The sequence below is a fragment of the Strix aluco genome, chromosome 3, assembly GCF_031877795.1.
Source record: "Strix aluco isolate bStrAlu1 chromosome 3, bStrAlu1.hap1, whole genome shotgun sequence".
Classification (NCBI taxonomy): Eukaryota; Metazoa; Chordata; class Aves; order Strigiformes; family Strigidae; genus Strix; species Strix aluco.
Window position 1 is genome coordinate 2,192,132 of NC_133933.1, and position 26,700 is coordinate 2,218,831.

A 26,700-nucleotide genomic window follows, 5' to 3' on the forward strand; every position below is an offset into this window, starting at 1 on the left:
TGTTTCAGTTGGCATCTCCTGTTTCAGGACACAAATACACCATCCAACCACACCCTGAACTACAATCCTGCCCAGCAAAGCTGTAAGGCACAACACAAATCCTCAACCACCAAAGCTTCCCCCAGAACACTTCCGTTGTACCTTCATGCTGCAGTCACAATTTCCTTGCGTTCTGCCAGGAGCCCGTCACACGATGGACACTGTGCTGTCCCCACGACCTCCTTCCATGGACATTCTCCGGGCTGCTGCAAGGCACAGAGCTGAGCACGGTGTGAGCCGGACACCTCCCTGCTGACTTCTCCCCCGTCAGGAGTGCTTTAGCCTCATGCACTTGATACTTTAATTGGCCTGTGCGCAAGCTGGACACCTCTCTCTTTGTTATTGCTATTATTATGCAATCAGACAGTACTTACTTAAAGAACGTGGTGCAGATACACTATTTATACAGTAACTATGTACACTGACATCCTTTTCTCCATGGTGATTGCAGATAATGTGGTAAGCTCTGCTTTGATTCATTAGTACAGTAAAAGACATATTCAGAATTATTTGGTATAATTCACAGCACTTCAGAATGCATATATTTTCATAATACTCTAAATCTACTGCTTCTCCTCATAACTCAGACATGTGATGACAGCTTTGCCATAGCACTATCATCTTACCACTGTGGTAGTACCATTGTTTTCATGGCAACTGCCCAGCCTCGAAGCTCATTTAACACAAGCAGTTCTACTGGGCGACCACTCTGCAACCATGTGGCTACTTGCAACGCTGCTTGTGAGGGTCGCCACCACCTCCATGGCACACCCAGCATCGCTGACCTTTAGAGTATCAAACCGAGCGAAAGCCGTGGGGTACCCTCCAGAATGGAGGGACTTTCTTCTCTGCTCCCAAAAAGCCTTTAAGTAATTTTCTTTCTTGACTTGAAAAAAAAAAACCCGTTAACATTAGTTTTACTTCATTTTCTTTACGAGAAGATTTTTTGTTAATATTTCTTTGATAAATTTTTCTGCTGCTTCTACTCTGTTTTTTTTCCTGCAAGGTGAGTAAGCAAACTCTGAGGATTACCAATGAATCACCACTATTTCCCCTCCCTTTTCATATTCATTCCTTTCTTGCCTTATCAGGATCATCCTTCTGGCTGCACTGACCTGGGCACGACTTCATCTAATCCAGCACTGCATGAGCCTCGAGAAACTTGCCACTCACATTCATGCAAACAGCCAGCTCCACCCTCTAAAAATACCTGGATTTAAACACTGCTTTTATGAGAGTCTCAAAAACTCTTCCTAGCCAACCTTTGGCAACATGAAATCCTCGTGATTTCAAAGTGCAGGCTCTTAATTATTTTTTTTTTTAAATCCACACTGCAATTTCTGCCGTCTCTTTAAAATTTTTTCACCCCACCATCATGAGCATATACATCTCACCACCACCAGCCTAACAGCAAAGCTTCTCCAAGGCACCTTCAGAGACAGAACTTAAACACATTACTACCTAAGCAATTAAACTTAGCCTTACACACCTGAGATCATGACACAGGTTTACTTTTTCCTTTTTTTTCTCCCCTCCTCGCCTATGCTCTGAGCATTCCTCAGCTCTCTCTGACTTTATTGGGCACGGTACTGTACTCGCACACCTCTGGAAATCAGTAGCATAATTGAAATGTCTAACTTCAGTTGCAAAGTGACCGTGGTTTATCTATTACTATCACAGATTAAAATGTTCAAATCGTTACCTGAAAATCTTTACTTAGCCCTGCCAAGTCTCTTCAGCCCGTACCTGGCAAATGTGATCAGCCTTCTCCCTCGCTTTCCAGCTCCTTCTGCCTCTAAAGCTGAGATTGCACGTGTAACAGATTTACCCAATTCAACTCCCTCTAATAACTTATATATTTTTCTAATATTTGTCTGAAAAATTTGACATCTGTTATCAGAGACAATCATTTAACAATGAAAAGCTGCTTTCGTTGCTGAGATTCCCATACGTATATATTTGCTCCTCTGTCTACACACCTGAAATGTTTGGATAAAAATTCAAACACACCCAATGATGACGTTTAATGCACAATTATTTGCACCTCTGAGCTCTATATCTATAGCTCTGTCATGTTCCTTTCTTGTACTGACCTGAAGAAGAGCATTTTTTTTTCTTACCTGATAAAAAGGTTGTCTATCATGGTGTGGTTATCGCACCACAAAATATTGCCTAAAACTTGACCCTGAACAAATTTTGTACAAGGACAGTTTACCCCACATTTTCAAAGGAGATGAAAACCTCCTTCTTCTTGCCAAAGGAGTAAGGCTCGTTTGCATATATAAAACTGGGGTGATTTTAAAAATCCTTCCTGAAACCTTCAAATGCCCTCAGCCTCTGATCTCACCTGAACCCATTTTTCTCCTAGCATTACTCCACTGAACTCAATCGTATTAACATGGATTCTCATTGGCATGCGATTCACAAATTTAAAAAACACATGTATTAATTATTATCTAGCTTGAAAAAAATTAAAGGTACCTTATCAAATGATGCCGTTGTAAAACCCTGTCGGTCATCTTGGCCTGGAAAGAAGGGGCTTGTACCGATGTGTCCGCGGGCATCACGCCAGGTCGCTGCCCAGCAGAGGGTTTCCCCCTGCACGACGCTAACTCTTCTGTCCTGCTCTTGCCGGCTGCAGCGCTGACCCACCTCCGGTGCGTTCCACAACAATGCAGAAAACATGGGACGGGCCTTCAGCGTCAGCACTCTGAGGAGAGGAGGGGAACAGCATGTCACAGACAGAGCTTTTAAATAATATCGGTTCTCTTCTTTGACAAGCCAATGAGCGCAAAAACTAAATAAACATTTACAGTGCTCACTTCACCAGTGCTGACTAGGTCACAGCACGATCCGTACCCCTAGCTCTAGTTGTCTTTCCAAAAGTCTGATGGCCTTGATCTTTTCTAGGCTGGACTTGTACTGCCCTTAATAGAATTGTATTTGTGTTCAGTGCCTGTTGCCAACCAAAAATGGGAATAATTTATAATGAATTAGTACCTTCACTAATTTCACACCCCTTTCTGTTCACGTTCTCCATGAACAGACGGTGCTTTGAATTTTTTTTTCTTTAGACACAATAATTCCCAAAATCATTCATGGAGGGCAGTTAATTTTTTCTTCCCTACGTAGCGAGTTCAAAGGTAAAACACAGGATTTGCGCTGCAGACAGAGGGCGTGCTCGTGCACGTGCTGGTTCATGGCACCGTTTCTTTCCCTGATTCAATATGACTTACCAAAGTTTCTTCTTACAAAAGAAAAATTACCTGCTAGTTATCTGTGTTCTTCATTCAAAATTTCTTTCCGCTAATATTTCTAAGTGTTCTGCTTCACTCACCGTATCAAGCATCGTACTTCTTTTACCTCCATCTATTAAAATAGCTGTTAGAATAGAAATAGAAAGTGAATGCAACCCTGAGCCCCCTTAAATGCACAGGTAATATTTCATATGGAAACTGCAGGATTTTTTTTATAATACAGCATTCTCAATTAAGGGCTTAATTATAAAATATTTACTCATTCTGCTGAGTACTTAGCCAATCCTCTTGGGTCCTTTCGGAGTAGTTACCTGAGTAAATGGTCACCATTGTAAACAGGAACCCTCACTCTGGTCCCTACTTAAGAACTGTAATAAAAAACTGAACCTGAATAAATCCTGTCCAAATCCCTTTAAAGTTGAGTGCATGAGGCACCTTTACACAACTGGCCAGAAGAGATGACTGGCAAAGCAGCCCCAATGGTTTATTTTGCAGTGAGACACAAAGCCAGAAGTACTCTGTTTTCTCATGCTAATGAAGCCCAAGGTGACAGAAATTTGGCAGAGCATGATCCCATGCAGTTTCAGGCCAGGATGCAGGAAGGCCAGGGCATTACATTTAAGCACCATTGAACACAAACCTGCAGCCTAGCCTGGTCCTAAAACTTCATCTAAAATTAATCCAGAGCCAACTGCCCTCTTCATAGCCCAGCTCTCCATGACAAAGTTTTTTTATTCAGAGTAAGCGATAAATATTTTGCTACTTTAAAATTGCGGTGTCCAGACCGTGAATCCTTTGCTTGCCTTCCAAAAATACTTTGGAGATGCTGAAAGTCTCCAAAACATTCAGCTGAACCAGCAGTACACGGTAGCATTCACATAGAGTAAATGGATTTTAGAGCATGTGTGCTGTACATCATCAGTGTAGTCTTCAAACTTTATCAATGCTGGAGTACAAGGCTTTGGGGGGAAAAAAAAATTAAGGGGAAAAAAAAAAATCACAGCAACCTATAAATCAAAGGCTTTCTTTGGCTCATTTACCCAGTTAGCTTTGCATTAACTTTCCCACAACACTATTTACATAAAATTTTTCATGCCAAGCACAAGCATCCTCTGAATCCTGAAGCTATCGCGTTAGTTCATTCAACAGAAAGAAGAGGTGCTGCAAAATAATGTCAGGTCTGTATTTGGAACAGGACATCAAGAGGACAAAGAAAAAGCCAATTTTAGTATTACCATGTCAGCAAAAAGTAACCATGTTTTTCACAGAGTCTTTGTGAAGTTCAGCTCTTGCGTTCAGGCCTCAAGCCCCTAAGGTTTGGAATCGCGGCGGCTCTCCCACGTCTGCTTCACAATTCGGGGATGCTCTGGTCATTACGGGAGCGATGCCTCTGGCGGGGTGGCTTTGTCCCTGGTGCCGCTGCCCTGCTGGACGGGACATGTGCACTCAAGCTCAGCTGTGTGCACAAAAGCCTCCTCCAGACTAACACCAAATACAAACACAACCCTCTGCCGCAGCAAGCAACTTACCTTCTGCTGAACAACTGCCGCTCTTTGCCACGTCTCTGTGAGCAAGTACTCAGCTCTGCAGTTTAACAGAAAATGTTTGAAATACAAAATTTTCAGGTGAGAGGGGAGAGAAATTGGAAGTTCCTTAAAGTTACTATATGAAATCAATAAATAAACACACACTGGGTGTGGTATTCAGTTTCCTCCCTTTCATTTTTTCCCCCCAAAAGCAGTTTCCAGATGGATTTTCCCCAAGATGTTAATATTGTGCTGGTTTTAACGCTGATTGAAGCAGGGTAGCAAGTGGTTATTACAGGCCTGACATGCCTGTTCTGCCAAGAAACAGCATGAGCTTTCAACTCAGAAAACAAGGTGAACTTTGTTGTTTAATCAATCTGCTTTGGCCTGCCTTGGCCAGGTATGCATGTTCATGCTCACAACAGGGATGACTGTTAATTTACGATCAGCTTATTTGTCTTTTTCTTAGTCAATGGCCTGGTTTATTAAGGGTGCAAACAACGTTCAGCCCAAAGACTTATTTTTTTTTTCCCCTGGGAAAGAAGTTCTTCTTTTGAACAACGAGCCTGCTGGCGCTGTCCCCACCGAGTCTTCCTTTTCCCCCTTGAGCGCCACGTGAGGATGGCCAAACAGCTCAGGGCTCGCTGCGCTCACTGCCTCCCTAAGCCTTTAACTGCGAGCTCCTTGCCTAAGGCCTCCCTACCTGAGGATGTACTGCTCAAATCGGAGAGCTCTGGAGCCATTCTGGGGGATTCTCAGGGTAGTAAACTTGGTCATATGACTCGTCTCAGTGTCCTGCCTTAAACCCTGAGAAGGAAATCGTTGTTTCACCTGCAGTCTTCTCCGTGCCATTTGCCTGTTTTCCAGCAGCATAACTAGGTGTAAGATGGCAGGGCAGCTCTGGGCTGTTTCCTTCTACCAACCTGTAGCCATGCAGTGAGCTTTACATCTGTCCCTACAAGAGCAAAAAAAAAAAAAATCAGACTCATAGCTTACCCTTTAACAGATGCTTTGCTCTTTTGAGAGCCTCTCTTGGATATATGGAGTAGGCAGTTTATCTATTCACAGAGCTGATGTTCCTGATCGTGAAACAAGAAGCTGAGGCGCTTTAGCTGGAGCCAGACAAAGGCAATGTTCCCATTCGCTACTTCTCAGAGTGCATTTGCAAACCAGAAGCAGCTTCAAATGTTCCTCTTCAGCATGAATTCCTGTTCCATCTTCTTCATTACCTGACCTGTCCATCAGGTCACAGGTGGGCATACGGGTCCACGTCAGTATAATGAGATGCAGAACCAGCACTGAAAATGGGATTTAAATCGTGGTAATAGGGTGTATGTGAATTCAGTTGGATTTTGCCTGAGAAATTGTGTGTAAATTAAAGCACTATTCAGAAAGGTATGCACAGTGCTTAAAAATGAACTTTAATGCTCAGGGGCCAAGCATTTCTGTATTCTATTTCAAATGGTTAATCGGGCTCTTTTTCACTCGGTATTCTTTCTGTAAAACCTGGGCCCGTTCAGTGAAAATAAAGCCGGTCGGATGTGCGGGCTTGTATTTGCGTGCATGTGTACGCCCCTGATTGTTTCTGCTGCTAAAGCAGGCAATACAGAGCTTGTTTTCAAAACTGAGTCACTATTTGGGCAAAGCATTCATTTTTCAAGATGTGAAAACTGCTCAGCAGCCTGAAGGAAAACACTTCCATAGGTTTTCCTTCCCGTATTTTCCAGTTTTACGCTCCTCAGTTACAGCCCTGTGTTGAAAAATGGCTTCCTGTGTCAGAACTTCTGAGGAGAAAACCCTAGGAATTGGTGGAAAGCTCACTCTGTCAGAGCAGATGCTTAGGACTATCTGCTAATACAGGAACAAATACAAAACACTCCTATTAACAGCTACCAAAGTATACCCACCCTTCTGAATTGCTTCCTGTTTTCAAATTTCTTGCCGTTGCAGCAGCACGGCAGCATCAGCTATCCTCACTTACTGAAGCCTGAGAAAACAGTTCCGAAGGGCCAAAAATGTATTTGTTATTAGGACTGACCTTAGGCATACAGTATGTGACGCTGCGGGAACCGCACGCTGAATCTCTGATGATAAGTACGGTGATGACTGGGAAGACTGTGCTGAACTACTGTGAAACAATTCAGGTAGTCAGCAAACAGGGCTAATTGCTAGTTTGGGGGATATTATGGGTAATTTACTGCCCACTGAGGGCTTCTACCTAAAAATAAGCTTCCCCCCCCCCCCCTTTGGACAGGACTTGCATGTTAATGTAGAATTCCTGATGCAATTACATGTGAAGAGGACGTTCAGATGCACTTCCATAAATGCCCTTCTGCTTCTCAATTACGTTAACTGTCTTCATAGATCCTTTGACAGAAACCATATTCTTCACTTTGTTTCAAAATAGCAAATAGGCAGTAAGCTAGACTTTGCTGTTATCCAGGATGTCTTGATCAAAGCTCTGAGAGTAACACAGTCAACACAAGAAAAGAAACTACCGGTGGTTTCCAATACAAACTAATGGGGAAGTGTCAAGTGAGCAGGTACTGACAATTGAGCCCTGAAACCAAATGTTGGAGTGCGAAACTCCACCTTTGAGAAGGAAGAACAAATATCCACAGAATGTTTTGGCTATAATTACTTCATTTAAGGAAAAAAAAAAAAAAAAAAAAAGTGCTGAATTCACTTTGCTAAAGTCAAGACATTAATATTTTTGGCATGTAAAGATGTAAACCAAATGTTTAAATGAAATGTCATCCCCTGGGTTCGCATTTGCCCACTGAACTACAGTACAAACCCTCCACAGACCTTCATACAATACACATTTTTCAGTTCATTGAAGAAGGCCCCTGCTGCTTCTCAAGGAAAACTAACTTGCAGAAGCAAAATAAATACTGGCGTCGCAGTGTAACAGCGGAGCCTCGCAAGCACAGATGTGTAGCATTGTCGGCTCTTACATCAGATAAGGCGTATTCAGACATAATCACTCCAGTGTCTGGGACACGTTGCACGCTGCAGAGCTGCCCAAGTATGGCCTGACAGACACATACAGTGTGTGTTCAGGCTAAATGGCAACAAGCTGACAGTATTTCATAACAGTCCTGTTATGTCTAGATAGGCGAATGTTTGTGTAATTTAGCTCTGACTTTGAAATAGCGTAAGAAATCGGGAGACAAATGGAGCCTTGTGATTAGTTGTCAATGATGTCGTACCTGCCGGGTGACGATACTGGCCGAAGGGGCGTCCTCGGGGCGCCGCGACCGCGCCGCGACAACCGTCGCCACGAAGCCTCCGCCTGTCCCTTCGTTGCCCAGCTGACGCGTGGGGCTGCTATTGGGCTGCTCCTGTTAAAAAAAAAATATATATATATATATATATATAGCCACATGTTTAGCCGTGGGCCCCGGGCCTAGCTGAAGTATGGCGCGCAAGGGGTTACTAATGGCTGCTTTTAAACAAGATACCTCTACGAAAGCAGAGAGTGCATTTAACCCGACAGAAATATGGCTCGCTGGTTCTGTGGTACTCCTATTAAGACATACAAAGTATCTCGGCAAGGGAAAATTTAACTTACATACAACACATGATTTTAAGTAAAGAAATATTGATGGGGCGGGGGGAACAAGTATTTTTTTAGCTCTAATTTATGGCTGAGCAGCTTCATTTTAGTTACTTCATGGGAATATTTTAAACCAAGCCTGCATGATATTAAAATAAGTTAAAATGTATGTAAAATTTATGAGAGCATGTCAGGTGCAATGCTTGATAAAGTAAGTTTAATGCTTCAGAATTTTTTTCTTCAGGCAGAGAAAGCTGAATCCTGCAATTCTAGGTTACAGTATAATTTTAGAAACTCTTTTCCATTATACCATTCTTTTATTAATGAGATCCAACCCAATTTAACGAAAAGAGGTAAATTCCTAAAGAGTTTGTGGAAAGTCCTCAGCAGGTTGGAAGCTGGGAGCGTGTGATAAAAGAGGATATTTTCCTACTGTTCATACGATATATCCAATTTTATAAAAACACAGAGGAAATCAATTTACAACAAACTTTATAAGCGTGCCACTTACGAGTGTGAGGCAAAATGCTGCCTCACTCCGTGAACAAACAAAAGCTTTGGCCGTTGACAGGGGCTGTACATCACGTTGAAAACTCTTCATTTACCGGGGGGGTGCGTGTGTGTGTGTCATGTTGTTTCATTGTGTGACACTCCCAATTATCGTGACAGAGCTAAATGACAAAGTACTGTCACCCCACTGAAAATTCAGAGCAGCGTCTTTCCATTTTTCCGCCCGGTCGCGGGAACATCGCTGAACTGGTACAAAGGAGAGGCAGGAGCAGCAAACAGGGGCAATGTCTGCATACTGCTCTGGTGTATTAAAAATTCAGCTCCTCGGCAATATTAAATCTGAATTTACTTCCATCAAACAGAAACTTAGCATATCTCATTCTTCCATTATAAAATACTGACATCAGAAACAGTGAATCCTGAAATGAAGATTATAGATGAAAACTATGCGCTTGGTAATTATCATTTTTTTCTTTGTTATTATTCCTTTCCTCTGAGGATTGCACAGGCTGTTGCAAACAGTAATGAAGTTAGCATGCAATGCCAGTGTAAAGTATGCGGCAAAGTTATTCTTTCCCTCATTATAGATGAGGGAAACGAGACAGCGGGAGGAGGGCGATGTCCCCAGCCAAACTCGTACACAAGTGGGACAGCCCTCCCTCTCACATCTTCATCATCCTCCCCAGCGATGAGACCCTCAGTGCCATCTGGTTTCTGTCTTCTTCTGGTCTGCTATTTCCCTAGGTTTTTTAGGTCAGAGTTATTAATATCAATGACAATTTCTGACACAAACTAAACAGCCAGTTCACAAATGCTTTCATTCCTGACAAATCCACTGCCCTGCCTGCAGCGTTCTCGAAAAACCACGGCACTAAAAAATACAGTTGCAGGCGTGGAAACGCCCGATGGTTTGTTTCACTACCTGTCTGTTCCTCCAGCCCCTTCTGGAGGCTTGACACCGAAAACAGGAACAGGCCAACGGGTTGTGCGACCTGCACTACACCAACCCTTTGGGTTCCTGCCTGCGGAGGCAGCACGCAGCGCGGGCTGGCTTCCCGACAGAAAAGCCATCTCATCACCCCCCTGAAATTCAAACTTGGCCAATTAAGTTGTTCCTGGCTGGTGTCCCTCTTCGGTAATTACCCAGCGAGGTAGCAGCAGCAGGACCCTTCGTTCGCAGGTGCTCGCTCAACACCACCTCCGCATACTCTTGAACCCTGCCTCGTCGCCGATGGGATGTTTTCGAGGAGTCTAATATATACAGTGTGTGACACCTGATACTGTATCTGTCTCCTATGCTTCTTACAAAAATCAATCTAAATCAATAAATTGTCCACCCTCCTCATACAGTATTTGCAGAGGTTCCAAGACAGGACCGATTACTCTTAAGGCTGAATTGTCAGGTGTCAGATGAGAATATAGAAGTTGAAGCATTATATTTAGGAACAGATTTATTCAGAGGACCTGCAGAATTTGCTTTCCTATCAACAGGTCTATAAACAGAGCTTTTATAGTATGTTCTGGTAGAAACTGATACCTTGCAAAATGATAGGGGCTGTGTTGTTATTTTTTTTTCTTTTCTCTTCTTTTTGCACAAATCAAATCATAGAAGCTGCCTGATAGAGCAGGTAAACTAACACCCAAGCTCACCAAAGTCGTGGCAGTGAAGCTCCCGACCTCGAAGGGTTTTCGGTCCTGACCCGTCTTGCCAAGCGCGTTGCCTCTTTGTTACCTGATTTTCTAGGTACAGGTGTAAATACTCCATGCTTCATTGATCTATAAAATATACGTATCTTTATCATGCATTCAGTCTCTTGGGTTCCGTTCCAGAAATGAGACCCAGGTCTAAAGATTACGAGAACGCTTCTGTCCCTGCCAAAACCACAGCACGCAAATACCGCGGCTTATTATAATCACACAAGATGTTCCCAAGTTTAACAGTTCTCATCCCAGAATACCAAACCCCCTCTCTTAGCACTCCTGACAAATCAATATGCATTATTATTACATGCTCAGATACTACCACGATAGATATCAGATTTCTGCTCATGCCAAAATCTCAGCTAGCTGTTCCCTCGAGTATTTATGCTTGTGTACTGTATTTAACGGCAGCCCATTCAAAATGCTCACAGCTCCTAGGAATGAAATGCACATAATTTAGGAATAGCTGCCTGGCTATTCAGGCATCATGCTGTGTCAAGGGAAAATTAAATCTCTGACTCCCCCCCCTCTTTTAAAACAAACCTGTAGTTTGCATCATATTTGGGGGAGCTGCATGGAAGTTTCATAAAGAGAAAGTGAGCAAGGCTCTTTTTCCAGTTTAATGGTAGTGCCTCCCCGTTAATGTTCCAAAATGATACAGTAGTTTAAAAAAAATGGTCTCAGCATGCATGCATTGTATCACATTAAGAAATCAGGATTTTCTAGGCACTGCACAGCATTAATTACACTGAGCATGCTGCAAATTTAAATTAAATGATATGCCACGTTCTGTTGTAAATATCAAAATGGATTGCAAGATACAGCCCCGTATTTGCTTCTGATTGGCATTTGTGCACTGAACAGGATCAAAAAATCTCAATCATATACCCTTTTTGAGAAGCACCTGATGCAAATGCCTTTTTTGTTTCCAGGAGTACCTAACAGTGTAGTTACAGGTCAGAATTCTCTCACAAAAAAAAACCCCTCCCCCAAAAATAGCAGCATTCCTAAAAGAACAAAACAAAGCCCTCTTTGCCGTGATTCCCCCTCCTAACAAAAGAGAATAAAAATATGTTTCTCTGCCCCCCACCATTTACAGTCTGGGGAGTGGAGGGGCGCCAGGAGGAAAACGGGGGCTACGTGGGACTGCAGCAGGTCATCGTGAAGGGAGGGACCCTGATTTTGCCATGTGGGTCAAGTACCCAGGATCCTACGTAAGCCAATGCTGTGTGGGCTTCACGTCACCCCAGCAGAGAACGGCTGCTCTTACAGCTGGGGCTGAAGGCAGGGAGGTGGGGCTGAGCTGGGCCTGGGACTGCCTCATCGCTGTTAGGATGGAAGCTTGGTCTGGTGATTCGATGAGAAAAAAATAATGGCTGAAAAGAATATAAGCAATAACCAGCAGGTCTATTAGTATTTGTGTTCTTTTTCTTGGCACAGGTATTTTACGTTCCTTTGTGATTTTATAATATCAGATTGAATTGTCAAGATCTCACCAGCCTCTGCCCTTAAACAACTGGATGAGGTGTATATTGGCCTGTATTTCTATGTGATTAAATACTAAACAAATAGTTTAAAACTCTGCACATCAGAGAAAGGATGGCATTTAGTTAATCGTATAGAGAAGGCATTTAAAAAAAAAAAAAAAGCTGTATGTTCAGGGCTTATTTAAGGTCATTGTGAAACGCGTAGCGCTGAGCTGAGAAGGACAAGCGAGTGCCGGTCCGGATGGCCACAAAAGCATGAGGCATAAAGGAGACACGCCATGAAAGTGTCGGCAGGGACGTGCAAAGTCACCAACATGTCTTCAAACCCACGACCACCGTATTCTTTCTAAATTATCTTACCTTTTCTGTGCCTTTTGCTTTTAGGACTTAACTCCAGTTTTCCTGGCCTGTTACGCAGCAGTCTTCTGTGTATGACAATTACAACTGTGAAAGAAACAAAAATGAAAAAAAGAAAAAAAAAATGAGGACAGCCTGATCTACCCCTGAACAACAAATGGACATTAAAACTGAACTCAGGATACCTCAACCTCGTAAAACTTCTTTCTCGGATCTTCTGAAGAAGAAATTCCTCTAGACTCTTCCTCCGCTAGTCTGAAATGCGCTTCTCTGGGTCAGGTGGTGGATAGTATTCTTATGGGATTGTCTAGTAAAGCCAGGCTGTGCAGCTGGGCCTGCTGGGGATCAGTTAAAATAACATTTGTCCCAAACCTTCTCACAAGCTTTTACTGGACCTTTTCACTGTCTCATTTGGGCGTGACGCCGGGTGTTCAGGAAGTGGCTGGTGACAACAACAAAACCTGATGTATGACTGTAAGATGGCTGTTCATTCTTACCTCTGCCCACAACGCCTCGCTGCCACCAAGGTGGCAGATTTAGCTTTTAAAGACGTGCTTCTCCCGGGGAGCTGCAAGGATACACGGAAGGGTGTCTAACCTCCTGCGTCCGGAATGAATTGGGTGATGGTCAGCTAGGCGAGATGGGCACCATGAGACGACTCCTCTCCATAAGTAACACAGGCCTGACAGAAATAGGTGGGAGAGCAACCGGCCTTCAGCTTTCTCACCCTCTTCCAGCACTTGCAGGAAAAAAAAAAAAAAAAGGCAAAAAAAGGCAAGGCAAAGATGATAGTTTATGTGCAGCTCAGGAAGCTCTCAGAAATGAATGTGTCTGTGATTTAATAACACATCTACACAAAACGACACTTCTCCTAATATTCACTGAGAGAAAGAAGGCAGAGCAGTATGGGGCCATAACCAGCACACAATGCATTACTATTGCAACAACAAACAGCTAAACTACCAGGTATTTATTTTTCAGTATGCACAATTGTTGGAGGAGAATGAAAATTATTCTTTGACACTGACGGAGATGTAGAAAGCCCTGTGCTTCCCCTAGCTCCCATGGTCCTGACAAGAAACAACTCACAAATTCTAATAAATAGAAAATAGAAATAAATACTTTAACTATATGGCATAGGGTTTTGAATGGCTTTCTGAATCGGAAAGTGCTGCTCGTACGTCTTCGTTATTTCTACACTCTGTAATGCTGGCTCTCCAAAAGTCAGAGACAAAGTGAGATGGATACTACAAGGATCACAGACACTACACTGGGAAACCAAGTATCAATGGTACATCCAGATTTATGGTAGGCGATGGCAGTAAAGTGAAAGCAAAACTGTTTGCACAGTCTGTATTGTTGCCCATTACTGTGTATTTGCCCTTTTTTCTTGCTTAGCTACAGCTGAAAGAATGGAAAATTGTACCTTATATACAGTATTAGGAGACACTTTTTGATCGTAAGGTCAATCAGACTAGTTTACCTGCTTGAGGTCTTTATGGCACAATCACTCAGTGTCTTTAAGGAAAGGTTAGATACATTTATGGGAACGGTATTTTGCAGAAGCCTTCCTGTTTCATAGAGGTCTTGGACAAAATGACCCAGGAGGCCCCTTCCAAGTCTATCAAATGTGGTTCCCTGATTGATGCTGTTTCCCCCCCAAGTCTTTTCAAAACACAAAGCACTGTTATAAAATTTAATATGATACACTATATAACTTTAACACAATGCCATTTCCTTATAGGAAGTGGTTAGCTGGTAGCACAGGAGCCTCGCGCAAAAGGAAGAAAAGAAGAAGAAAGAAATTGCGGTGCAGTTTCTCTGCCAAGGGATATCGACTATAACATTTATGATGTTTCTCAGTACGGACCCTCATCTGTGCAGGGGGACACCAACTCATGGAGGCATATAAGTAACCCTGATTGTAGTATATATTTTTCCAGAAGAACCTAACAAGGCCTGAGGTAATTTTCTATGCTGTGCAGTGAGCCTTCCCTCAATGCTGGAAAGCAAATGGACACCCAGCTCTCTTTATAAATAACTGCCCGGTGCTGTCATCGGCAGGGCATAATGTGTAGAGCCGCCCGGAGGCAAGAAACGGGAGCGTCCAGCCCCTCTCTGCATGCCCACAGGGCCACAATGCAGGCATGTCCTCCGCCCAGGGTCTCAAACCCTTCTGTGGTTACAAATGGCAAGAAGGAAAATGACACAAAAATGAGAAGTGGCTCAGAAAAGCCTGTGGTGTATTTAATCACCTGCTCTAAGATGACTTTGTCCCAGCCTGCTACCATTCATGCAGCCATCATGTGGCAGAGGGACCGAAACCCTGAAAACTACACGCCCAAAAAGCTGCACTTCTAAACCCCTTTGCTGAGTGCAGAAAACCAGCAGCAAAGTCCGTGTTTGTCAACAGAGCTTTGGGCACGTTTTCCCTTACCCGACTACAAGGTGCTGCTTAAGAGCGAGTTCTGGTTCTCTAAGGAGCGGGCAGCTTGTCGCACAGCAGCGAGGCTTTTCTCGAGCTGGTGATCCAGCAAGCTGCGGTGTTCGCAAAGAAGCGCTCGGTGCGGGTGAGTCGGGTGTGTAATTTCTTTTTCAGACAGAATGGCCTCTCGGTCTTTCACATGTTGAGGTCCACCAAATCATTTAGTAAATTTATATAGTATTTCTCACTGCTATACTTTTTTTGTTTTGAGGAGAGATGGTTTTGTTGAATGCTTCCTAAACTATTTCTTTTTTCCTTTCAAAACTGTTAACGTATTTAAAAATTTAAGTCAACTTAATGAAATTTCTAACAATGAACCAACCAGAGTCTCTGGGCCATTTCATTGAAATGCTGTGGTTGGCCTCCATTGCTCTGTGGTAAGTTTTAATTGTAGGTTCTCACAGGAAAAAAACAAAAAAAATACCCACACCTTTACTGAATTGGGGTTTACTCTCAAAACCATTTTACACTAACCTTTTTATTTTCATTTCAGCTGATTTAGTTAAAGGCCAAACTCCTCCTCCAAAAAACAACCCCCTGCCTCCATCTTCTTGGGACAACTCTGGCGGGAAATAACAATGTCCATACACACACACACACTCCAAAGGCTTTTGAAGTCTCACAAATGTGAGCGGTTTCCTCCTGCAGGGCGGGCCAGGATTAACTCTTTTATTAACCTTCTAACCTCATCCACGAGAAAGAAGAATAGCCTAGGCCCTTTTTTTTTTTTTTTTTTTTTTTAATTTGGAAGCTTGCAGCCTTCTTTACCTAAACATTTCTGAGCTCAAACACCCTACAGATGGGAGCAAAACAAGGACCATTAATGGTGCTTTCCATGAAGAGCTCCCTGAAGCCCCTTTTGGACCCTCCCATGATGATGTACTCCATGTCAGTGGCTCTCCCTAAAAGCTTGTGTTTTCACTTGACAGTATTTTCCCAGTGCCATGAGGCTTGGGTCTCCCTGTTTGAATCATAGTTGTGGGAGCAAATAATAACCTTTTGGTCCTTTTCAACATGTTGCATCCGTGTATTTTCCCCGACTCCTACGTCAAAAAAGTGACTTTTAGCAAAACTAAACATTTGACCTGGCTTTAATCCTGACAGCGCTACAATTGCTCATCCTTAGCTCTCACTTCATCCCTGCATCACGGAGCAGACTAAGACACTCATGTCGGAATAGCTCTTTTCACTGGAGTCAAAATGGTAAAAATTAGCCTCAGTGAATGACACGAGCAGAAATTTCAAAGGCAGGAAAATTTATCTCCTGCTCTTTGTCTTACAGTATGGTGCTTTTCAGTGGTTGGAAGATTCAGCTTCCAAGCATCCCATATACATATATATATATAAAAAAAAAAAATCCTAGTGGGCAACAGCTCGCCACCTTCTTTCTTAGGGGGTTGAGCTCAGCAGCTGGAATCTGCCAGGGAACGAGGGTTGAGATAAGGATGGAGAAGACCTTTCCTGTAGCCTTCAGGTGTTGGTCAAGGGTCGGGATTAGGAAACAGTCAAAGCAAAACAAAACTGTCTCAGCTACGTCTCCTCGCTGTGTTACATGAGGTCATGGCTATTTGGCACAAGGAACATGGTTTGGGGTCAGCCCTGTCTCTCCTCCACTGTAGCTTAGACCATTAACTGCTTTGATGATACAGTGCCTCTCGGGGCTTCTCCTTCTGCAAGATTTATACTTCGTTCAAATGTAATACGAATGCTCCACTTTAGCTCTTAGGAGGCCGAGAGACTTAAAAATCTCAGGTGGGCAGGACAAGCGAGGAAGGCAAAATATCTCTTCTCGGGTCCCTTGTAAAGGCGTTCAAATATCGCTTTGATGAGAACTTTCCAGCTGCTTTGCTGGGTAAACAGATGCATCACAGCTCTAATGTGCAGGGATGCCCTTCACACCAACAGAGAAAAAAGAGGCGGTGGGAAGAGTAAAAGGCACCTAAACAAAAAAAGCAGGCTATGACGGATCCAGCTGCTTTTTTTGCCTTCTTTGATCTCTGGAAATGGGAAAACCCATTCAGGATCACGGATTTCCAGACTGGGCTGTATGCGGCGTTAGCTGTGCCACAAAGCAGAGATGGTATGCTACCGTTGCCTGCTCCAAAAAAAGCTGCTACTATGAGTTCTTTGAGGCTCAGAAACTCCATTTCCCAGTTGTCAGTTAATACTTCAATGACTATACATAAATAATAGCAATAATAATCCTAAAAATACCTGGCTTGCCATTATGTTGTACTCAGTCTTTGTGAGGCATCTCTCACGATAAAATCTGTGTATTAAACACTTTAATTGAAACTCTTAATAAAGGAGATATTTTCATGCGTGCAGTTCTAGTCACACAATGATCACAAAGCACTTTACAGAATCAAATAAAAGTAGCCAGCCTGATCCCTGTACAGAAGCAAACACCGTTACTGTGCATCTTAGTAGTATATAACAAAGCTGTCATAGAGACAATTAATTGTCAAACGTACCGTATTTTAGGGTTTATACTGGCCAAACAGCATCCAAAAAGCTTGGGCTTCTCTTAAGCTTGTTCTAAAAACCTCTGATGCCATCACAAGCAACACGGCAAGAAGGGACTGGACGGTCTCGCCTACCAGATGGGAAGATCAGGCTGCAGCCAGCAGGGCTAGCGAGCAGTCGTGCCTCATTATCAAGAGCCCTGGTTCAGAAGGAAAAAAGAAAAAAGGTTATAATTTTCCTGATTTAGAAAATAAAAAGCCACGGAAGTCTTGAAGTGCCATGGTGCTGAGTACTGAGCAGCCTCCATGGGGTCACTAAGAGAGGACAAGGCAAACCCCGGCGATGCAAACGCTACCGTTAAATGATGCCTCCCGAGGTCTGGACGGGGTCTCAAGCTTTGGACCTTCTAATAGGTAGTTCTGGAGCTCAGAGACGGGAAGAGCTTTGTTCCCTCTTGTATAATTGATAAATTACCATTGTTAGTACTAAACAATGCTACCGAGCGCAGAATGGAAGCGCGCTAATGCTTTATCCATCTTAAGCAATTCTGCTCGTGTGCTCATACTGTTCTTAAATGTGCTAGATATTTGTTTGACGAAACAATAAGTTTTAGAAAAGAGAAAAATAAGAACTTTAAAGATAATCAAAACCTTGACTACATACTTTACCACAGGCAGCTGTGAATAAGCTTCAGTACTCTTTATTTTTAACATTCCAGATATGTAATTTAATGCAGGTCTAATGACAGTCTCGAACGTACTGCTTTAATCGAAATTGTTCAAGCTCTGTTCTGTGACAAGGGCTCACAAGCTACCAGCAGGGTTGTCCATTTTCCCCGCTTCTGTAAGGAAAAGAAAAGGGAGGGGAGGGGGACACTCTTGAACTTATGTTGCTATTGATGTGTAATATACAATAAAAAAACAGTTAAATTTCAATTACCCACAGGTAATTATAATTTTATTGTTTGACTGTACTATGGGGATTTTTGTAATTCCCAAGACTAATAATTTTCTATAATTTTACAGGTTGTCAAATAAACTATTAAAGATTATCTTTGAAAAGGATTCTGCAATTGTAAGGACATATCATACTGTTCCTGTACATTATTAGTAATTAGAGATCCCTGGATAGTGAAATATCTGCACTATATGCTAGCTGCTGGATACCATATTTTCTCACAGCCTCCTGTAATCTTGAACCAAAGCTTTCAAACTTCTCATCCATTGTAGCCTGAGTCACGTCCAAACTTTTATTAATATTCACTGAGCACTCATTAAGCAATTCTGGTGCGTTCGATACGTTAAATCTATGCTTCCTGATGGGGAAAAGCAAAGGCTCACAGGTCCATCCTGGTGTAGTGGAAACAAACACAAAAGGACTAATTCTGAGCTCTGTCCCCTGATGGGGATATGGCGAAGAAGCAACATTTATAGCAGCACAAAAGATCTGAATCTGTCCTGAATGCCTTTTGACAATGTGGCTTGCACAACAAGATAAAATTATGCTTCCTGATTTTATCCTAAAAATATGCAGAGATGCAAATATGCTAGGGATCAGCGTTGGCTGTCAACAAGGAGGGGGGATGGGATGGGATGGGATGGGATGGGATGGGATGGGATGGGATGGGATGGGATGGGATGGGATGGGATGGGCAGAGCGTCCAGCCCACAAGAAGCTGAAATTTGGGGGTATTCCCTCGTCCTCATCAGCGAGTCCCCCCCCAGAATCACTGGGGTCTTGCTGACGAACTCCCCAGGCCTCCTTCCCTCCCGCACCGGCGCCCACCATCCACACAGCTAAGGGGAGCAGACAGCAGCTTTTCCTGGCAAAAGCCAGAAGGCAACTAAACCAGCATTTACTGGGTGAAAGCTTCCTGCATCTCCTTGGCGAGATACTTATTTGGTCTTACAGGGTTGTTAATCCTAAGGAGGACCAGAGGAGGGATGAGCTAAGGAAAGCAGACCCCGGAACGCTGCATATACCATCCGGGCACAGACCGAGAGGGCAGCGAGTATAAAACCACACGAGGGGATTAGCAGTTGTAGAGATTGTTGATATCTTGCCTGTAGAGCCATCAAAGGCACAATTCTTAGCTGGCGGTATTTTTTTTTATTGCGGTTGCCCCAGGAGATAGTCATTATTTGTTTTATTGGCCTCGTGGATTGTTATGTGGTGAAGGCTCTGTGCGGAGGGAGACTTCAACGCATTAAGATTTCTTTATGGGCTGAAATCTCTCTGAGGAGAGCAGTTTCGGGACATGAAGATTTTCATGCGGAAAACTATGGATATGATTTCCGCCCCCCCCCGCCCCCCTTGGATGCCTCCACCCTTACGGCTGGGGTTCTGCTGGGACACCAAGCAAGAGCATCATCTCACGGCACTTGCCCTGCACTGGCCACATCTGCAGGGAGGGTTTTGCCTTCCTCCTGGTGCCAAGCAGCCTTCGTGGCAGCTGCGATGCTCAGCGAGGGATCTGGTGAGGGATTTCCCTCACGCCAGGGAGCGCTGAGGGTGGCTTATGTTGGTTTTACGGCGGTGTTGAGCTGGTGGAGCAGTATAAAGATACAGGAGCACAGGGAAGGATTAAGGCCAATGGACTGCAGCTCTCTGCCTTCCTCTAGAGACAGCTTCCATCCAATCACACGTATTAAACAAATCTGAGTAGTCAGCGTAGATATACACACTGAGCTCTCTTTCCCAAGGTCTGCTTGTCTTGCTGTCCTGCGCTCGTCCTGCACCTACGGGAAGGTGTGCGAAGAGGGATGTTTGATAATTTGGAGAGCTCTTCAGGAAGGGGCATTTTCTGCTCCTGACTGCCTCTCTACCTGCCAACCCATCTCAACTGAGACCGAGCCTGTTACTGCAGATGATTGGCATTTATAATAGATAGACAGAGAGGAGAAAATGCAAAGCCCACAGACAAGGCCAAATATGTTTCTGGATAACATACCATATACAAACACACCTCTCTCTGCTTCCCCTTAATTTTGGTTTGCATTTCCTGCTTAACACATTCCTTGTTGCAAGTGGAACACGTTCTGACAATTGAATAGTGAAAGCAATTAGAAACAGAATTAATTGATTAAATTAAAGCCCTGCTTTCCTCATGTTTGTCATATGACTACAAATATTGTCACTCCCATTAATATTAATTAATATAATTATCAATGTTTCTAATCCCTACACATTTTGTTGAAAAGTTACTCTTAGCTCAAGAATATAATTGTTAAGTCATGGAAATGTTAAGTAGCAGCTAAGCAAGTCCAAAGAATTAATAGCAAACTGTAGTTTATCCAAGGATTAGACTTTTAGCAATACATAATCACCTCTTCATGTGTTCATCCACATAAAATACCTTCTATCCCTCACTATACTTCTGCCTACTTGTCCTTGCAGTGCACAGTTTTCAAGATTTAAAAAAAAAAAAAAAAAAAAAAAGAGAGAGAAGATAGTAAGTAAATATTCTTTGCAGTTGCACGCTTTTCTTCAAGATAAGTCACTGCGATAAGAGTTATGTGCCCTTAGCTGAAAGCAATGTCAAGGTCAATTATCTCACACTGAAAGCCCTAATGCAAGATACTTTTGTGATCAGAATAATATATGTAACACTGCAAAGCCTTTGTTTTGGTGTTGAGGAAAGCAAACCTCTAGTCTCTCCAGACTTCCCAACGCATTGTCTCTCAGTTTTGAATGTCACCAATTATTCCAATAATACAAAAGCCCGACTTGCCACGCTGTTGCCGTTTGAGCAGGTTTTCCTGGCGTGGTACGACTGGCCCTGCCGAGTGCGGAGGGACGCTGAGCGGAGCCTGCCCTGCCACCTGCACGCTTCCTCGGCGGACAGTTAGCAATTCCTGCCTGGCAATAGCACGCCTGCTTCACAGTAGTGGTGCTAGGTGGAGTATTAATTAGCGATTTTGGAAAACAGCCAAAATGCTTTAAAGGCCTTTGTGGTAAGATAAGAGTTTTTTTCTGCTGGAAGAGAATAATGTAATCATTTCGCTATTAATATTTAATTGTATGTTGCTATGCGTTATTACCAACCTATACTGATTATCCTAAGAGAAATGGTGATACTATGCAAGCGATATCTGTTTAGGAACACTATTGGGCCACACTGTAAAAGAAGTGACAGAAAAAAGCTGTTCTTTAAAGGTGTTGCAGTCACCTGCTGCTCTCTACTCCTACAAGGCATCACATTAAATACTTATAAAATGTATGAGCTTAAGGAGACTCACGGAGAAGTGCCACAGTTTTCCCTCTTGTCAGGTGTTCTGCTTTGCTTGTTTTTGTAGGGTTTGGTTCTTTTTTTTTTTAACGGCTGCCCTTTGTAATGAGTAGTTACTTCTGAGAACTCTTTCACAAGCAACTCACGGGCATGGATGAAATCAGCAGCAACACGGAGGCTGCTGGGGAGAGGGCACATGTTCCCCTGCACCTTCGGGGGGTTGAGGTTCCAAAGAGCCGAGCTGCTACAATGCAGCATCAGCACAGGTTTAAATCTGTGTGTGATGATCAGGTTCACTGCTCAAGTGCACTGTTTGTGTAAAGTGCAGTTAGTCTTTTTTTTTTTTTTTTGCAATCTCTTGGTTTCCCGTTTGTCTACCTGCTGTTCCTACCTGAGGCAACCTTTGTGCTCCGAGATTAAAACTTAGCGCGCGGCCCCTTTCAGAGAGCGTCCTGATCTGAAAGTACTAGTGCACCCCCCAGAAAAATGTTTAGGTGAATTATTGTACTTCGACAACTGACCCAGCAGAGTTGGACCATAATCCACAGCCCATTGCTAAGGAAACAGCATGCACTCACCAGAGTCAGAAATACATATATGCGAATTCTTCTCGCAAGGAAATCATTATCAGAAGATGCTAAGATTCAGACCACTGATACAGTCAGCTTACTGGTACAGGAACGATTGTATCACCTGCTCGTGTCCGCTCACAAACTCTTCATTTCATCTAAGAGAAAGCTACCCATGAGACGACAGGAAATCTTTAATCTACTTTTCTCCATTTCTTCAAATATCTGCTTCCTATCAACTTGCATTGAACATGAGCAACACAAAAACTTAATGACGTATCCTCCACTTAATAAAACAAATGGAAACAAAACGCAGTTCTCTAGTGTGACATGGGTTCATCACAAGAAAATATTACATGAGAGCAAGTCCACCTAGCAGTTCTAAAAAGGCAGCATGGCTGTAAATTCAGGAAGAAGAAATCAATTAGACAAAAAAAATTATGTAGAATAGTCTACTGTTTAGTAACAGAGCATCCATAAGCAAATTTCTGAGCTGCACTTTGCCACTGACGTAAGTGGCAGAAGGAGGAGTTCGAAGGGGCCTTTACCTGTTCACCCAAATATTTGAATAATGTCCACTGCAAAGAAAAATAATGACCTTTTTTTCTCCTGAATCCCTAATATTAATTATATATTTCTAGCATCACCCTGTAATACTAATTTATACAAACATATATTAATAAATTTTATCAATTATTATCTAAATAATCTAAAATACATATGTACAAATACATAAAAGATAGTTTACATAATTATATAATACTATTTATATAAAAAGTAATTATCTTTTTGGACAGGTACTCAAGACTTCCATGATTTTTCAGACAGCTGAGAAAGTCTGGTGGAAAATTGAAAAGTTTGCACCCAATTCTCACGGTTTTCAGACGAATTAGTTTCAAAACAGACAGATGATTTTTCATGAAAAAGATTTAGACACCACTCATTTTCAGTTCAAAAAACAAAAAAACAAACAACAAACAGAAAATTTCTACCTGTTCACTTCCAAACTGCGATTCCTGGCACAAGCCCACGATCACCAGTGAAAAATGCACCTTTGTCTTGTACACGTCCAGTGCTGCGGTATCTCCGGGACTGGTTCAGGAAAGCCCTGAAACATTCACAGTAAGTCCAGTAAGCGCTTTTCCAAACAGCGATTCTTTCCTGAACTGGGGCCAACGTAGGTCAAGTAAAGGGAAAAACAAAAATGCAGACAGTGAAGCAATGTGCCCGTAATTCCCCAGCAAATTAGAGATTTAACCTCTTGTACAGTAGCCAGTCCTGTTTCTCAGTTAACCATCTGTCTTCTTGTCCTTTTTTAGTTCAGGGAAAGAGAAAGACACCCTCTCACTACCCTCTTCGAGGGCTTCCCAGACCAAGAAGCAACAGTAGTTTGCATAATGAAAAGTCACTTTGCTGCTTTGGGGAAAACATGAATGAGGTGTCTGACCAAGATAAAGAAAGATGGCACTGGATTAACTCAAACACAGCCCGTGTGCCCCAGCAGCTATTACATACTGCTCAGCTGCATTTTTCCTAACTAGACCCTTTATTGCTCTATGAATTACAGTCACATGCCAACTAGTGATCTAACAGGAATTGCAACTTTTCCTGAGCAAATACACTCTGTCGGGCATGACAGTGAAAATCTGAGGGTTTAGCCACAGCAGTTATGCCTTGCTTTCATCAAAGCAAACGGTCCTAGTCTTTTTTTATACCACCACCTAATTGAGCCTGCCAAGCTTCACTGAGCCAGTGTCGGTTCAGCAAATGCCAGCCTGTCTATACCTGCCACTGACATCAATATATTTCTCGGTAAGGCCGGCACCAGGGAAAAAACAACAAATTGGTGGGGCCTGGCCCCTTTTTTCAAAGCTGAGGCTGAAGATGCAGTGATCCTTTGCAGAAAGACTCAGCGGTCGCTGCTGCGGCCAGGCACCGTGTTCCTCGCTTGCACCTCTTCTACTGCCCAGGCTGCAACTGCAGCGAGGTGGGATTGTGCTCCCTGATGTTCGGAAGTGCGTGGAAGGTGCCAACATGAACCGTATTTTTGTTACTTCCTTCTTTATGCCCAAGAAGTTTTTTTTGAGCATATTTAACAGTATCCGATGAGGCAAATCTACCTCTCCTGATGTTGCGTGCACAGATGCAAGGCGGTCTTTCTCCTTTGCTAGGGAAACTGTATTTATCATTCCAGGAGTTAATTTAATCAAAGAAAAATAATAGATGGAGAAGAGGAAGAGCACAAACCAGCATCAGAAATCAGCTTTAATAATGGTCCATCTATTTGAGCATCTTGGCAAGAAGTCCCGTCGCCTGCTGCAGAGGTCCTAAAGTCCTAGTGAAATACAGGTTGAAGAAACCTAATTTTTCTCACACTAATTGCAGTAATGCTAATGCATTATTGGAACAGGGCCAGGATAAGTGAAAAGCAGTCTGACAGCAGATAAATATAAATTATATATAAGAAAAACACTCTGTACCTTTAACTCCTAATTCATTACAAGTCAGCCATCCATTTTTAATTTCTGCGCATGTCACCCGCATGGTCAGTAAGCCAAGCTGTATCCCATTGCAGAAAGGAATTCCAGGCCACCAAGACACCAGCAAAGCTTTGGCTAGCGGGCCCCGAAACAGTAACTTCCTGTCGCCAGGGCACTAAATATGCATTTTCTTTCAGAAGTTGTTGGAAACAGCAGGTGCTCAGCACTTCTGAAAATCTGACGACGGGGCACCCACGACCACATTGATGTTTTGTGCAATTATTTCTTCTCATACTATCCCTATATTTTTCAGTGTGCATCACAAACAGAGAAAATTTCATTCAGTCAGAGGGTGGGGGCGAGGGAGGGCGTTCGCACCACTAATAACATGTGTAAGTAGCTCGAGTTCCATTTTCACAATCCTGCATATATCAGGTCCTCTCAATAGAATCGGAGTCTACTAGTGGCTACATGCCCGTGCTTTACCTATGAGCAATGGTAAGAAGTAATAATACCAATCTGCCCCAGGTTTCAGTGGCACGGAAGTCTGAAAAAGCCTTCTAGTTGGTCTTGTTTTATACAGCTCTTATTAATAAAAAGTCCCTCTCATGTGCATTAAGGAAAAAAAAAAACCCAACATACCACACTTCCTGCTTAGGCACGTAGCAATCTTTTCCTTTCTGTTCCAGTACATTATTAATTCAGATTATCCTGTTGCTTCAGCTTTGAAATAAAAAAATAAGAAAAGGCCATTGAATTTGCTGTCACCTTTGGTAGGGAGGTTCTGTTCCTCTGCTTATTGGAGATATTTCTTTCCATCTATTGCACCATCATGTTTCAGTTCCTGAGAGCTATAGATATTTATTCAGTGCCCTTCTATCTCGGCCATCGTAAATAGCTCTCCGATAACAAATCGTGCTCTCTGAACATCATTTGCTACCAGAAAGGATCTTCAAGAAGCACATGCACTGTGATATCGGATATCCCCCGCTTTGTTATGAATGCAATAGAGAGTTTTACAAAATTAGCTTCCTTCCATTTAGAGGATAAGTATGTATCATTTTAGTAGTTTTATGACTTCTTATTGCCTGTCTGTTTATGCTTCATACTTAGAGAGTCACTGCTCCCTTGCTCTTCAAATGAATACTACTACTTAAATATAGAGAACGATATGTGCTTATTGAAAGATTCAAGGATTTCAGCTGTCAATAGAGGCTTAATTATCTGCTGGTGGATGCTCAGATACCACAATGATGGCTGTTGTATAAAGCCAGCATAGAAGGGACCACTCGCAGCTCTTCATACGCTCTGATCCAACAATTTAGAAAGAAAAAAAGATGTAATGCACAATATTAACTTGCATCTTACTTCCCTGTGTCACAACCTATCATGTAATGTTATGTTATTTCATGTCCTGTCACACGTAACATGATGCAATGCAATGTCACACTTCAGAAAATATTACTAAGTGAGAACTGATTCTTGTTATCAGTTTGGAATATGAGTCTCTGACCCAAACTTACTGTGGCTTCGGCTGATGGGAAGGGATCAAACCGAGAGCTACATCGGGCAAATGCTTTTCTTCTCCAGCTTGGCCAGCAGATGTCCATTTGTCAGTTTTAGGTTCAATTGGAATTTCTCTGTCACAAGCGCTTTCTCTTGTAAAAGAAATAGCAATTTTATGGCAAGCCAAACACTGAAAAAAAAAAGCCCTTCGAAATACATAATAAATGTATATTAGCGAGACAGAAAATTGGAAAATGGCCACCTGCCAGCAGCCACATAAATTTTGGAGGCAATGCATTTTTCTGCCATTATGCGTTATCACAGGAATTGCAAATATTTATTAAAAGTATTAAAATGGTAAGAATGTTAAATGTTTCCTTCAGTAGTGGAAATTCGCATTGCCACATAGAAGATAGGATATTCTGATACAATGTTTATTAAAATGACTTCATTTTATTAGGCTGTCATACACAATAAATGTGCAGGTACAGTTAACAAAAGATCTATTGTGGATACGGGAGATTTGTGAG

The 26,700-nt window shown here is 42.6% G+C and overlaps 1 long non-coding RNA gene across 1 annotated transcript; it reads right to left on the reverse strand.

The window, feature by feature from the left end:
* Positions 1 to 5,659: 5,659 nt before the first annotated feature.
* On the reverse strand, positions 5,660 to 23,338 carry LOC141920424 (uncharacterized). Its single transcript, XR_012622335.1, has 6 exons — positions 23,177 to 23,338; positions 18,051 to 18,228; positions 17,396 to 17,586; positions 12,440 to 13,175; positions 8,035 to 8,166; positions 5,660 to 5,777 (listed from the first exon to the last, which is right to left on the reverse strand). It is a non-coding gene; the product is annotated as an uncharacterized LOC141920424 (long non-coding RNA).
* Positions 23,339 to 26,700: the final 3,362 nt, after the last annotated feature.